Here is a 13,676-nt window from a genome sequence, read left to right on the forward strand (position 1 = left end):
CTCTTTGCCCGAAATATTCTGGTTGTCCACCATCTGGTCAGGCGACTCGTCTTGAGTGCTGCTATACACACGACAATCCATGTACGATACTCGTACGATCAGCCTACCGGAAAGCCAACTTCACGCGTGAAAGGGTGCTGCTATACACACGACAAATTTCGTACGATTTTTGTACGATCCAACTCATCACACGCACGCAAAGAGCGGTTTGGCTTTGGGCTGAAACTCTGACTTGGGATCTGGAAGAAAAGACCTGGTCTATTCTCCTATCAAGATAGACCCTCTCCACTGAGTGACACGAGTGTAAACATCTCTAAAATAGCTGTAGGCTTTCCCGAAATAGCTAGTGAAAAATAGGTGTAAACGTACCTGTTTATTTAAATTTTAAAAAATTGTTATTTAAAGTTCTTTAAAAATATAAAATAAATATTTACATGTAGCTTACACGTGCCAATTCCCCAGAAAACATAAGATTGTATCTCACTTATATAAATCTGAAAAAATATACAAATAACACTATAAGGATTGGATTTACACATGAGAACTGGCACGAGTAAGTATTAATATAATATGTACATGCAAAAATTAATTCAAATTTTCCGAAACTTATAATATGTAAACGAACCGTGGCTCTCAGAGTGTCATCCTGCTTTTGCCCCGGTCTCGCCTGTCATTGATTCAAAAAAAAAACTAGTTAGGGTGGATGTCCAAGTGTCGCATCGAGCGGCCTCCTGTGTCGGTGTGGAAAGAGGGCTCGATATTGTCGAGGATCCGACACGAGTCCCAAACCTCGAGCTCCTGATGCGCGTGCGGCGCTGGAAACTGGCCGTGGACACGATCTTCCGCATATCACGGTCATGGCGCCCCTCCTCCAACCCCTAGTGCGCCTGCGAGCTCCCTCCGCCAGCAATGCAACCTCCATGTTGTCGTCGTAGCAAGTTTGGTCCCTCGCCACTGCCTTTGTTGCTTGCACCATCGCTGGGCGGCCCGCTCCAACCCTCGGGTTTGCCGATCCTCCTTCCGCGAGGTGAAGGAGGAGCCGGAGTTCGCGACGCCGCCCGTCAATCCGAGGCGCGGCGGCAATAGCGTTAGCCGACAGCAGCACAGGCGCGCCGGCGGTGCCCTCCTCCGAAGCCGGAGGTGAAGGAGGAGGAGGACGACGAGGCAGCCGGTAAGGCGGCGCTGTTGGCGGAGTACAAGCGGCAGCAACGTCTCATCGCCAGCAACGATGACCCCGAGGACTGCCCTGGCTTGCGAGCGGCGTCTTTGGCGTCGTTGAACGACAAGGACGCCTGGAGGGGCGACCACGACGCGGCGATCACCATGTCCATATGTGACTCTGGGAAGCCGCTCGTGGACCTCACCGACGACGGCGAGGCTGGGACAAGCGGCGTGGTGAAGGACGAGGCCGTCGAGCGCGGCAAGCAGGACGTCGTTGTCGATGACATGTACAACTTCCACCAGTACACGACGCCTCTGGCCGCCGCAAGTACTACTAGATTAGGGTTTAGTTTAAATTTTATCGAATTTCGTTCGAATCTATGTAATATATAGCAAGTCTGAACGAATTCGCTTAAGTTTTAAATATCTGAAATTTTGTTTGGGGGACGCGGCTGGGAAGCGATGTCCCCCAAACACATCACGAAGGAAACACGTCCCCAAATGATAAATCCAGCGTCGTTTGGAGAACGCTTTGCGGAACGCTGTTGGAGGAGATGCTCTTAGTATATGTTTCGGATCCAATGGTATTTTTACTAGGCTCGGCAGTACTGCGGTTTGAATCTTAGCTGAACTTGTGCACTGGGAAGAGAAGGGAGCACCAAGAGAAAGGAGTATCGTACACAGATCGGACAAGATTTGTCGTGTGTGAAGCACTTTCGCGCGTGAAACATGACTATGTGCGTTTGCTATTTGACTTCTTCTACTCAGAATTACAGCCGACCAATCTACACCGCAAGTCCAAGATCAAATGGTATTAGAGAATCTCTAACTGAGCCCATAAAGGGGCGTACTGAAAAACTCGACTTCAATTTACCGAAAACTTATTTAGGTGAAGTAGCCGAAGGCCACCGCCACTAGACCTGTCGTCCACTATCGCCGCCCCTGGAGGACCCCGCCTCCGCGCGAAGGGGAGTCCATGGACGCGCCACCACCGCCCCTGGCTTTGGCAGCCGGACGTAGCCGCCACCGCCGACCCCGACGGCGGCGGCGGCTAGGAGGAGAAAGATGGGCCGCCTCTTTTTGGGTTCGGGTCGTCACCGGGAGCCGCCTCGCGCGAGACGACCCTGGGCGAAGGTGGAAAGGGAAGAGAGGGGATGGGAGGGGGCGGTGGTGAAGGATGGAGGGGCGGCGGCAGCGCTAGGAGGGTGGAGGTGGAGGGGCAGCGGCTATGTCAAGGAGGGTGGAGGGGTGACCTTTACCTTTCGATGCCCGTGCATACAACATGTGTCGGATGAACTCATTGTTTCTGTTTGTGTGACAGATTTAACATTGCCACGGAAGTGTATATGTATGCAAAGCTTGTTCATTTGTTCCATGGGAATTACGGTAGCTCGTTAATCTGTAATCCATCAGATTCGTCATACCAAGGTATTCAGCTCTATTAGACTTGTCAGGCTGAATACAACGATGCTGAAGAAGCCAAGACATATAGAACTATGGGTGTTGTTTTGTTTTGGACTGGGCCTTGGCATAGGGCGCTGGTGCTGACGTTGATTAGCGTGGTGGGCTCAGAGAAAAAGTAGCATGCATCGTACGCAATTCGTCGTGTGTGTAGCAATTCCGTTTTACTGATGCCCTGGATTTGTGCCGTTTGCTTGTACAATCACCGTTGTCCGATCAAGCGCATCCTCCATTTTCCTTGCTAGCATAGGAGTACTAACCAGCCCCTGGCTACCCAAATTCACATCAAGACCAACTTTCCTATGAGCATCTCATGCAAATAGCTGAAATCGTAAAAATAGCCACTATTTTATTGGTGCTTGCCAAAAAGAAAATCCTAACCAGATCCTGCAAACGAGGTAATTCCGTTACAGTTTATTGTAATGTCTAAAACGAGTCACTCATACCTAGTAGTATTCGAAGTACTGGGCGAACTTTACGGTAAACAATATAGTTTTATTTTAGACATGCTAGGTTTTCTCCAGAATACACCCTCAAAGCAAAGGTGTATCAATCATATATATAGAAGGGTTGTCAAATACAGCAACAACGCCAACGAAAACTGTTTTGCTGCCAGCATGAGGTGACATCTCTAAAAAAGAAAAAAGAAAAATCCTCGTACTAGCAACCAAAGGGGCACCGGCTCTGGAATCTCTGCGGAAAAGCTTCGTCAAACGCTACCTATCGTATTCTTCCTTGATCTTGCTCCTGATCACCGCCGCTGCTAGCGAGGCTCCCTTGAAGACCTCCTCGTTTCAGTGCCTCCAAATGCACCAAAAGACAAGAACCACTGTCCAGAGGTCGCACCAGTGAACCACCATGCAAGAAAGTGACGTCCACCATTGGATCAAGTGCCCATCCCCAATCCTCACGTGCCACAACGCAACTAGTTAGGCTCCTGATCACGGAGAGGGCAAGCTGCAGGGTGAGCAATGCCTCGTCGTTGTAGCCTATCCGTAGGCCATCCTGGAGACCTGCCACATAAAAAAATTGTAGCTGTAAGGGACCCTCGATCTCCAGATCTCATCAAGAATAGGAGCTCTCATTGTCCTGGCAGTTCTTCGGTGGGCATGCCAGATTCCTCGCCAACAAAATCTGGGAGGCCCACGCCGAGCTGAAATGTAAACTTTTTGGCTGGCTTGCTCTTCACGGAAGGCTGCTCACTGCAGACATGCTCGCCATTAGGGGATGGCCCCATGACCCTCTCTGCCCTCTTTGCCTCCGTGCTCCTGAGACGGCCGAGCATCTTTGCAAGGACTGCCCCTTCACCATGGCCATTTGGAATCAGATCAAGTCCTGGGACAACGATGACAGTGCTGACATCAGCCATGATTACCGCTCGACCTCGGAGTGGTGGGACGCCATGATCAGCGGACAGACTAACAAGGATCAGAAACGCTTCAGCGGCCGTTTTCTCTCTCTATGTTCTTTGGAACGCTTGGAAGGAGCGGAACAGGCGCATTTTTACTGCGCATCGCCTAACCTATCTGGAGGTGGCTGACATCACTAGGGAAGACATTCTGCAGCGGGACCGTACCATCAACGGCTTCGGGCCGTCTATCCCGGCCGAGCCGGACTAGTTTTTCTTTTTTTTGGGTCGGTTTCTAGGGTGGTTTTCTGGGCATATTTTCACCTTAATCTAAATATGCCCTTCTTTGTACAGTTTGGTTCGTTTTTCCCTCTTGCTTAATGAAAAGGCAGTGCTCCTGCCGGTTGCTCAAAAAAAAAAAAAAAGGCCGTATATGCACACTTGGATAAGTAAGTCCCATCTTTGGGCCATCTCCAAACCATAATAGAGATAGCAAAACTCCGCCAGCACCCGGTCGCTAGGGCTCGGGCCACTTGATATAGGTGGATGACAGATGATGTCCGCTAATCGCGGAGAGCCGTTAGAGGCGACTCGTGGGCGATTTTGGGCGCTCTCCGACGAGGAGGCCACGGTGAGCTCCGATGAGGAGGCGGATTCCGTCAGTTCATCGTCAGCCATCACCGGGGAGTCACCGTATCTCGTCCGCGAGCCGGCGTCGAGGATTTGTACGCTGGTGGAGGAGAATATCTCTGCGTTGCGTAGACGTGAAGATAAGAAGAGGCGACAAAGACAAGATGCGATTGTCTTACGATCAGGTCAGTGTTTGGATTCTGTTGATTATGATATTTCTTCCAATCTTTACAGATCGAGGCCGAAGAGAAGTGATCGGTCTTTGTCGGTGCTGTCACCGATGACATTCCTCTTGGATAGCTTCGATGCTGCCGAGTGGTTTGCGGTTCTTCGAAGGAGAAACAATTTACAAAGGAGAAACAATTTGCAACGCCAACTCTGTGGGAATCGACGATTCTGTGGTGATCGGCGATCTTCCAGATCTCCGTTGCATGTGTCGAGCAGGAGATTTTCAAACGCTGTTCCTCTAAGTTTGGGCCGTGCGGGCCAATAAAATCCGTTGACTCACATGAAGGGCTGTTTGGGCCTGGAGTCAACGATCGAGGTCCACCTGACGAGTCGAGCACCACAATTTGATCGGGGTGTTCGACGTCGTTTAGGGTTTGGCAGAACCATCTGGCAGCCGTCACCACCGCTGCAATCTTCGTCTTCGGAGGGAATTGTCGCCGCTGCGATGAACCGTGGCGGGGGGCAGCCGAACCGCGGACGTGAGCCGCCGAGAGGAGGTCGTGGAGGCAGTCGCTGGGACGGAGTTCCGAGTGGTGGCCGAGGCAACTTCGTTCAAGGCGGACCTAGCAGGACAGCGGGTGAGGATGGTGGTTCTCGGGATGGGCAAGATAATAGGGACAATGTCTTCGATGACGGTGTATTCCGGGCAGGCCAAGGGCACACATATGATCAAGGAGGGTACCGGAATACGGGGTTTCAGCGGCACAATGCTGCGGACGCCGGTATGGTAACAATAATTTTTAGCGTCGTTTCACATCTGGTCCTTACTATGATAGGTTTGCAAATAGTCGAAATCCCCCAGCTCCAAATGCTTTGAATGCAATTCAGCAACAATTGGTAAGAGATACCGCAGAGGCCTTAGCACATCAAATGGCGGAGGTTTCTAGTCATAAACAGGGAGCAAATGCAGACAGTGTGATGCCCAATGCCACCCAGAGCAATGTGTCGCGGATGGTTTCGGGTCAGCGTAATGAAGTTAATCAGCAGCCAACCAATACCACTAATGCTACATATGCTTTGTTAGCAGTTGCAGGTATCAATAAGCAAGTATCTCAGAACATAGTTGAATCTGATCATCTAGCCGGAGATAATGCAGCAGGGGGGAAGAAAAAGGGTCCGACTTGTTATCGTTGTGGGAAACCTGGACATTTTCTGAATGATTGCGAGGTAATCTTATGTGATTGTTGTCAGCGTTCTGGACATATTACTAATGAATGTCCGTTGTTGAAAGCTCCAAGACCTCGGTTGGCCATGTATGGTTTGGGCCATGTCGATTTGTCTTTTTGGGAGCTACCGCTGTCTGACTCGGTAAAGCCAAGAATTGAGAACACAAGACTAGGAAGAGTGACTGTATCCGGGGGATCTCTTACTGTTGATGAGGTGATCACTCAGTTACAATGGTTTGTTCCAGATGATCAATATGAGTGGGAGGTGCAAGAAGTGGAGGCTAATGTCTTTAGGGTGAATTTTCCAAGCAAGTTGGATTTGGTACGAGTGCAGCGTTTTGGTCGTTACAATATTCCAGATTCGGTCATATCCATCTCTTTTGATTTTTGGAAGAAAGAATTCGAACCTATTTGGGCACCGGAGGACATCTGGGTACGGGTGCACCAGTTACCTCCGTTTGCACTTGATGATTTTCTGGCTATATATGTGGGCTCTGGGTGACGTCTTTGGAAAGACCATGAATATAGACACTGTTTTCACTCGCGCAAATAATGTTTTGCGTATGTTGATTACTTGTTTAGATCCGTCACTAATACCAACTACTTGGGACTTGAAGATTAAAAACGATTTTTATTGTCTTAGATTTGAGGTGGAGGGGCAGCAACCCAATATTTCACCAGATGTCACTATGACTGCAGCATCAGGGGAAGATGATGACCCAAGTGGCAATGGTTCTGGACAACTAGAGGATAATGTAGCGGATCGGGAGGTTAAGAGGTCCAAGGGTGAGACCAACAAAGAGGCACAGAATGATATAAACAGAAAGTCTAATGAGTCTAAGGGTAATACAAAGAATTTAGCTAATACACCAGTGCACTTTGGTTCACTTGATATCACAAAGCTAAACAGTACTTGGTCAGATCATTCTGTTCTAAATTTGACAGACAAGGGTCTCTCTGAGGCGAGGTATTTGGATTCAATTTGTGTTGATTCATATCCTAGTCCAAAATGTTTAGAACCTATATTTACGGCTGTTTCTTCATTTGGTAGTGGACAGCAAATGCCTGTTGTTCGCTTTCCGAATGATCTAAGTACTGCACAGGTTATCTAGGCTCATGTAGATGTTGCTGTATCCCCATTGATCAAGGATGCGGCAACCAAGATGATACCACTAGTTGATACTGAGGTTCATATCAACGAATTGAAGAATACATGTTTATATTATACTGGGGCAAATATGGCAGCCAATTCATCTGATTTTTTGAGGTACAAGGATTCAAATGTTGTTGACTTTCATTCTGTTTCTAAAATCTTACAACCTTTGTGTCCTGATGCTTTTTCTTCCGAGGGTAGGGAGCAACACTTGTCCGCTGTTCGCTCTCCGGCGAGTCGGAATTCACCGCTGTTCTCTCTGAATACTGGAAATGGTGCTACTAATGTGCTGTTTGGGGTGGCCGGTCGACGTCGGGAGCATGCAGATGGTGCACGTCCACTGCATGGGGCGTGTGATCCTAGGCAGGAGGCCCGGTGTGCTCAGGCAGTGAGCGATGGCTCGCCAAAAGCTGCCAGCGCTGGCGGACAGTGCCGGGACGGAGTGTGTGTGCCACTTGTCGACAGCCCAAGGCACGCGCTTCATCAGCAGCGTAGCAGCCCGAGGCCTATATTGCATGCCGAGCCCAACTTGCATGGCAATGGATGCGTGACACAAGGTACGTCGATCCGGGATCGATTTTTTGCTGTCAAAAATGTGCCAAACAATTTAAAGTCACCTGTGATAGACTCAATTTTGCCTCATAACAATAAAAATGCAGTCCCTGTATTGGAAGAGGCAAAAACTTTTACTCGTGAGGAGGTTATTGCATTTGGCGGGATTTCGTGTGCGGGGGACTCGTTCTAGTGCAAGGATCGGAGCTCAACCCAATGTAGATGATTCTCAATTGCAGAGAGCTATGGCCTCGGTGCAGCGAAAGTCTATGTATAATTTGCCTGGTACGTCGACTCCGAATAAAGTTTCTTTGTTATTGTTTACTTGCTCTAATATTATTGATAAGTCTAAGACTTTGGGGGTGTCGTTGGAAAACTCAGCCGAGGTAGAAAATGATTCTGCTAAGTTGATCCTTGATAATGAATGTAGGAGGTCTTTGACTTTATTAAAATCAAATGAGGGTACTGAGGAACTACCTGTATGTTTACTGGTTAATAGGGTTTCGAATTTATGTGAAGATTTGAATGACGAGGAAAATTTGTTAAATGAGGAACTTGCTATTGAACAACCGACTGTAGTGAATTGTACTAAGATTAAAAAAAAGGCCATTGATAAGGCACCTCTTCGTCGAAGTACCAGAACTAAGTTTAAAAAATCATACTCTTGAAATGGAGGGCTTAAGAGGTATGTCCTGGAATAGTGAGGGGTTTAGAGATCCTGGAAAGCATCTTTTTGTTAAAGAGGCGATTAGAGAGTATAGGTTAGATTTTATTGCGTTGTTGGAAACAGGACGATCTAATTTTTCGAATGCACTCATAACCAGTTTGTTGGGGGATGCTGACTTCGCATGGTTTTGTTTGCCACCAATAGGGCAGTCTGGAGGGATTCTGATTGGTATTAATACCTCCTCTCTTCAAATTAAAAAAAGTGGATAATGGGGATTTTTGTGTTAAGTTCCATGTCCGTTGTAAACATGATGGTTTTGAATGGATTTTAGTATATGTGTATGGAGCGGCACAAGATTCTCGCAAACCTGAATTTCTGTCCGAATTGGTTAGGAGTTGTGATACGGAGTCTTTACCTATGATGTTAGCTGGAGATTTTAACATACTCCGTAAACCGGAGGAGAAAAGTAATGATAATTATAATCCTAGATGACCTTTTATGTTTAATGCTATCACTGAGAATTTAAATCTGTGGGAAATTGCTTTATCTGGTTGTCAATACACATGGGCGAATAGGCGAGTAAACCTGACTTATGAGAAGTTAGATCGGGTTCTAGCAAGTGTGGAGTGGGAACAAAATTTTCCACTTGTTTCGGTGAGAGCTTTATCCCGAGCTGGATCGGATCACACTCCACTGCTGATTGATTCGGGAAACAAGGGTCATCGGGGTAACAATGCGCGTGTCTCTTTCGAACTATCTTGGTTTGAACAAGATGGCTTCGATGAGATAGTGGGCAGCTCGTCCTATTGGTGATACACCAATTAAGACTTTGCAAAATAAAATTAGACATTTGAGGAGATTTTTTAGGGGATGGGCAAAAAATATAAGTGGAAAATATAAGAAAGAGAAGGAACAGCTGTTGAATTTAATAGACTTCTTGGAAAGTCAAGCTGAAACTTGCCCTCCAACTGAGAGGGGGAGGATGGATTTAAAAAATGCAAATGATCAATTGAATAAGCTTCGTCGAGAAGAAGAGATCAAATGAGCACAAAGGGCTAAAGTTAAACATATACAGGAGGGAGGAAACAATACAAAATACTTCCATTCGATAGCAAATGGCAAACATAGGAAGAAAAAATATTCCAATTAGAACAAGAAGAAGGGACTATTGTGGGTAATGATAATTTGAAAGTATACATCACTGAATACTATAAGAAACTTTTTGGACCTCCTGAAGATAACAATTTCGAAATGATGGAAACTAGTACCGATGATATTCCGCAAATTTCTGAAGAGGAGAATGCCCTCTTAACTGTTGATTTTTCCGAGGAAGAAGTGTTTGAAGCCATATCTCAAATGGACCACAACAAATCGCCGGGGCCAGATGGGATTCCTGCGGAATTTTATCAAAGATTTTGGGATGTCGTTAAAAAGGACCTGATGGCTATGTTTGGTCATTTTCAGGCTGGTGGTTTTCCCTTGTTCAAGTTAATTTTTGGGATTATTACTTTATTACCTAAAAAAGAAAATGCGGTGCAAATTCAATAATACAGGCCTATATGTTTGCTTAATGTTAGTTTCAAAATCTTCACTAAAGTCTCCACTAATCGGGTTTCGGTAGTGTCTCACAAAATAGTAAAACCTACTCAGACGGCCTTTATGCCTGGTAGACATATCTTGGAAGGGGTTGTTGTTTTGCATGAGACAATCTATGAATTACATCGTAAAAAGATGGATGGGGTTATATTTAAAATTGATTTTGAGAAGGCATATGACAAGGTGAAGTGGCCTTTCCTTCAACAAGTTTTGCGGATGAAGGGTTTTAACCCAGTTTGGTGTGATCGGATTAAAAACTTTGTGTAGGGGGGAGTGTTGGGATTAAGGTTAATGATGACGTTGGTCATAAGTTCCAAACAAAAAAGGGTTTGAGGCAGGGAGATCCGTTATCTCCTATTTTATTTAATATCATAACTGATATGTTAGCTATTTTAATTATGCGGGGCTAAGGAAGCTGGTCATGTGGGTAGTCTTATTCCCCATTTGGTTGAGGGGGGGTGTCGGTTTTGCAGTATGCAGATGATACTATTATTTTTATGGAGCATGACCTAGAAAAAGCGGTTAATATGAAACTTATCTTGTGTATCTTTGAGCAACTATCGGGGCTAAAGACAAATTTCCATAAGAGCGAATTATTCTGTTTTGGTAAAGCATCAGAAATGGAACACCAATATAAAGAAATATTTCGGTGTGCATCTGGTTCTTTGTCGATTAGATATCTTGGAATCCCAGTTCATCACCGTGTGCTCCGTAATTCAGAATGGAATCTGGTGAAAAATAGATTTGCGGCAAAGTTAGGTTGTTGGAGGGGAAAGATGCTTTCGTATGGAGATCGCCTTACCCTTATCAACTCGGTTCTTACTAGTTTACCCATGTTTATGCTATCCTTTTTGGAGATTCCGGTAGGAGTAAGAAAGAGACTTGATTTTTATCGGTCTCGCATCTTTTGGCAATCAGATGAGCATAAGAAGAAATATAGATTGTCTCGTTGGAATATAATTTGTAGACCCAAGGATCAAGGGGCTTAGGTATTGAAGTCCTTGAACTGAAAAATAAATGTTTGCTAAGTAAATGGTTTTCAAATTATTAACTGAGGAGGGAGTGTAGCAACAATTGCTACACAATAAGTATCTCAAACATAAGACTTTAGCCCAGGTTGAGGAGAAAGCCAGTGATTCTCCATTTTGGAATGGATTAATGCGGGTTAAGACTAATTTTTTTAAGAGAGGCAAATTCAAGGTAGGAGATGGGTTGAGGATTAGGTTTTGAGAAGATATATGGTTGGGTGATGTGCCGTTAGCGCAACAATATCCGTCTTTGTATAATATTGCCCAAAGAAAAAATGTGTTGGTATCTACGGTTTTGAGGCAAGTGCCTATTAACATTGGTTTTAGGAGATCTCTAAACGTACATAAGTGGAATTGGTGGCTGCATCTATGTGAGCGTTTAATGTATGTGCATCTAACTAATGAAACTGATAAGTTTATCTCGAACTTAACGGAGTCGGGTGTGTTCTCAGTTAAATCTATGTACTTGGATCTTATGCACGGATATACTAGATTTTTGCGCAAGTACCTTTGGAAGATCAAAATTATGCTTAAGATAATTTTTTATGTGGTTCCTTAGTAATAAGGTGTTGTTAACTAAGGATAATTTGCTAAAAAGAAAGTGGGCAGGTTGTCAAAAATTTTGTTTCTTTGATGAGAATGAGAATATTGAAAATTTGTTTATTTTCTGCCCGTTCGCAAAACTAATTTGGAGGATGGTTTTCTTTTCTTATAACATACCTTCTCCATCCAACATTACTAATATGTTCGGTAATTGGTTGAATGGAGTGCCTAAGAAAGATAAGGAACGTATTCGTATCGGTGTTTCTGCAATTTGTTGGTCGATATGGACTAGTAGAAATGATATTGTGTTTAATAAACAGAAGGGAACCAATTTTTTGCAGGTTATTCTTCGTGCGGTGCATTGGATACAGGTATGGGCATACCTACTTCCGGAGGAGCTGCGAGATATTATGGCTACTGGATGCAACCATCTAGTGACGGTCACACGAGACTGTTATTTCCTGGATGGCGGCATATTAGAAGAATTGGAGATGGATAGTTTTTTATACTTTTCATCTTTGTTTGGTAGGTCCTTGTCTCGACTTTAGATACGGCATGGTTGTAATAAGTACACACTTTGAACATCTTTTAAATAAATGAAATGGTTGTGTGCATCGATTGATGCAGAGGCCGGGCTATGCTCCCATATCGGAAAAAAAAGTGCATTTGTGATTTTGAGTGAATTAGCTTTTTCATTTAATAAATTCCATTATTATTTCAAAGGTCTCCCTTCTTATGAGGAAAGTTTAAGTTGAGTACATAATTAGTGCGCAAGAGACACGCGCTCCCGAAACCGCTCCCGTGTGGTCACGCCGAGCCACACAGGAGCGCCGCCGCCCCTCCCATCTAGGCACCCCATCCTCGCCCCTCCTCCCGCCACCGCTGGCATCATCTCTGGGAAAAGTTTTGGCGGTGTGACCGCGGCGAAGCTTCCTCAACCGGCTTCCTTGCTGCGACGGGCCTCCCTAGCGCGGCGGCGTAGATTTCGTAGCATCGGCAGTGATGCCCCGCACCGACCTAGGCTTCGATGGTAGCGTAGGATGGCGCCGTCCAAGAGATCTTGGCGAGCATCGTTAGCGACAGATGACGAAAACAGTTGGTGGTCATGGGCAGGCCTCCTAGGGCATGACCATTGTTTCCGTTGATGCATCGTGACGTCACTGATGACGGCACGCGGAGGAACTCCTGGGTAGTCCCGCGGCACGAGGACGTCTGGGGAAGATGTCCCGGGCATGGTGGTGGCCTCCTCCTTCTTCGGGGGCGGTTGGGCCCATTGGGTGGCAGATGGCGGCGTGGAGACCTGCTTGTCTGCATCGAAGAATAAAGGTAGTTTGGCCCTGCTGTTCTTTGAGCACCAAGGCCTCGATCTTCTTCGTGTCGGCCTCCACTATCTCTATTTAGCCGTCGGCGAGTTTCGGTCTTCCACTCGAAGATTTCCGTAGTTTTGCACAGGACGCTACTTGATATCTAGAGTGGAGTCGATGCAGTCATGTGCGTCCTTATCTTCAGCTAGAGTTGATTCATTTGGGCGAGTAGCGAAGCTTCGCCGTCTTGTCGGTGACACGGGACATGTCTTAATATATATTAGGTTGGTAATGGCGGAGAGGGTACTGGCTGCGATGAAGACAATGCATCACATGTTCTCCTTATGTGTCCGGTGTTTGGCGATTGGCAGCAGCAACCTTGGCGGCGGCGGGGGGGGGGGGGGGGGGGGGGCCCAGGTGGACTGCATTCGTAGTGTTGCTCCTCGAGTACGGATCCATGATTGCAAACCCAATGTCTTGTCTTCACTGGATGTACCTCGCAATGGCCTTACTGAAACCATTGTTTTAGAAACTAGGACTTTCTCTAGGGTGAAAACCCAAAGATCTTCGATCGGATGATGACAAAGCTTATGCACTGGTTTTTTTAAGACGTTGCTTTTGGAGAATCTCATTTGCAGTAGTTGTTTTCGGTGGTGGTTAGATTGCTACTCTGGCGAGTGATTCAACATCGCCACGGGGTCTTTGTTTTCTTTTCTCTCTTTTTTATTTATTTTCTTAGTTATGTGCATCCCGATGTCTTTGAATATTTTATTGGTGTAGAGGCTAGGTTGTAATTGATATCTTCATGATATTAATATATTTTTTTATCGAAAAAATAT

At 45.9% G+C, this 13,676-nt stretch overlaps 1 long non-coding RNA gene across 1 annotated transcript; it reads left to right on the forward strand.

Moving 5' to 3' along the window:
- Positions 1-4,469: 4,469 nt before the first annotated feature.
- On the forward strand, positions 4,470-12,177 carry LOC127294519 (uncharacterized). Its single transcript, XR_007846709.1, has 5 exons — positions 4,470-6,961; positions 7,046-7,261; positions 7,349-7,704; positions 7,807-7,984; positions 11,875-12,177. It is a non-coding gene; the product is annotated as an uncharacterized lncRNA (long non-coding RNA).
- Positions 12,178-13,676: the final 1,499 nt, after the last annotated feature.

This window comes from Lolium perenne, chromosome 1, assembly GCF_019359855.2.
Source record: "Lolium perenne isolate Kyuss_39 chromosome 1, Kyuss_2.0, whole genome shotgun sequence".
NCBI classification, from domain to species: Eukaryota; Viridiplantae; Streptophyta; class Magnoliopsida; order Poales; family Poaceae; genus Lolium; species Lolium perenne.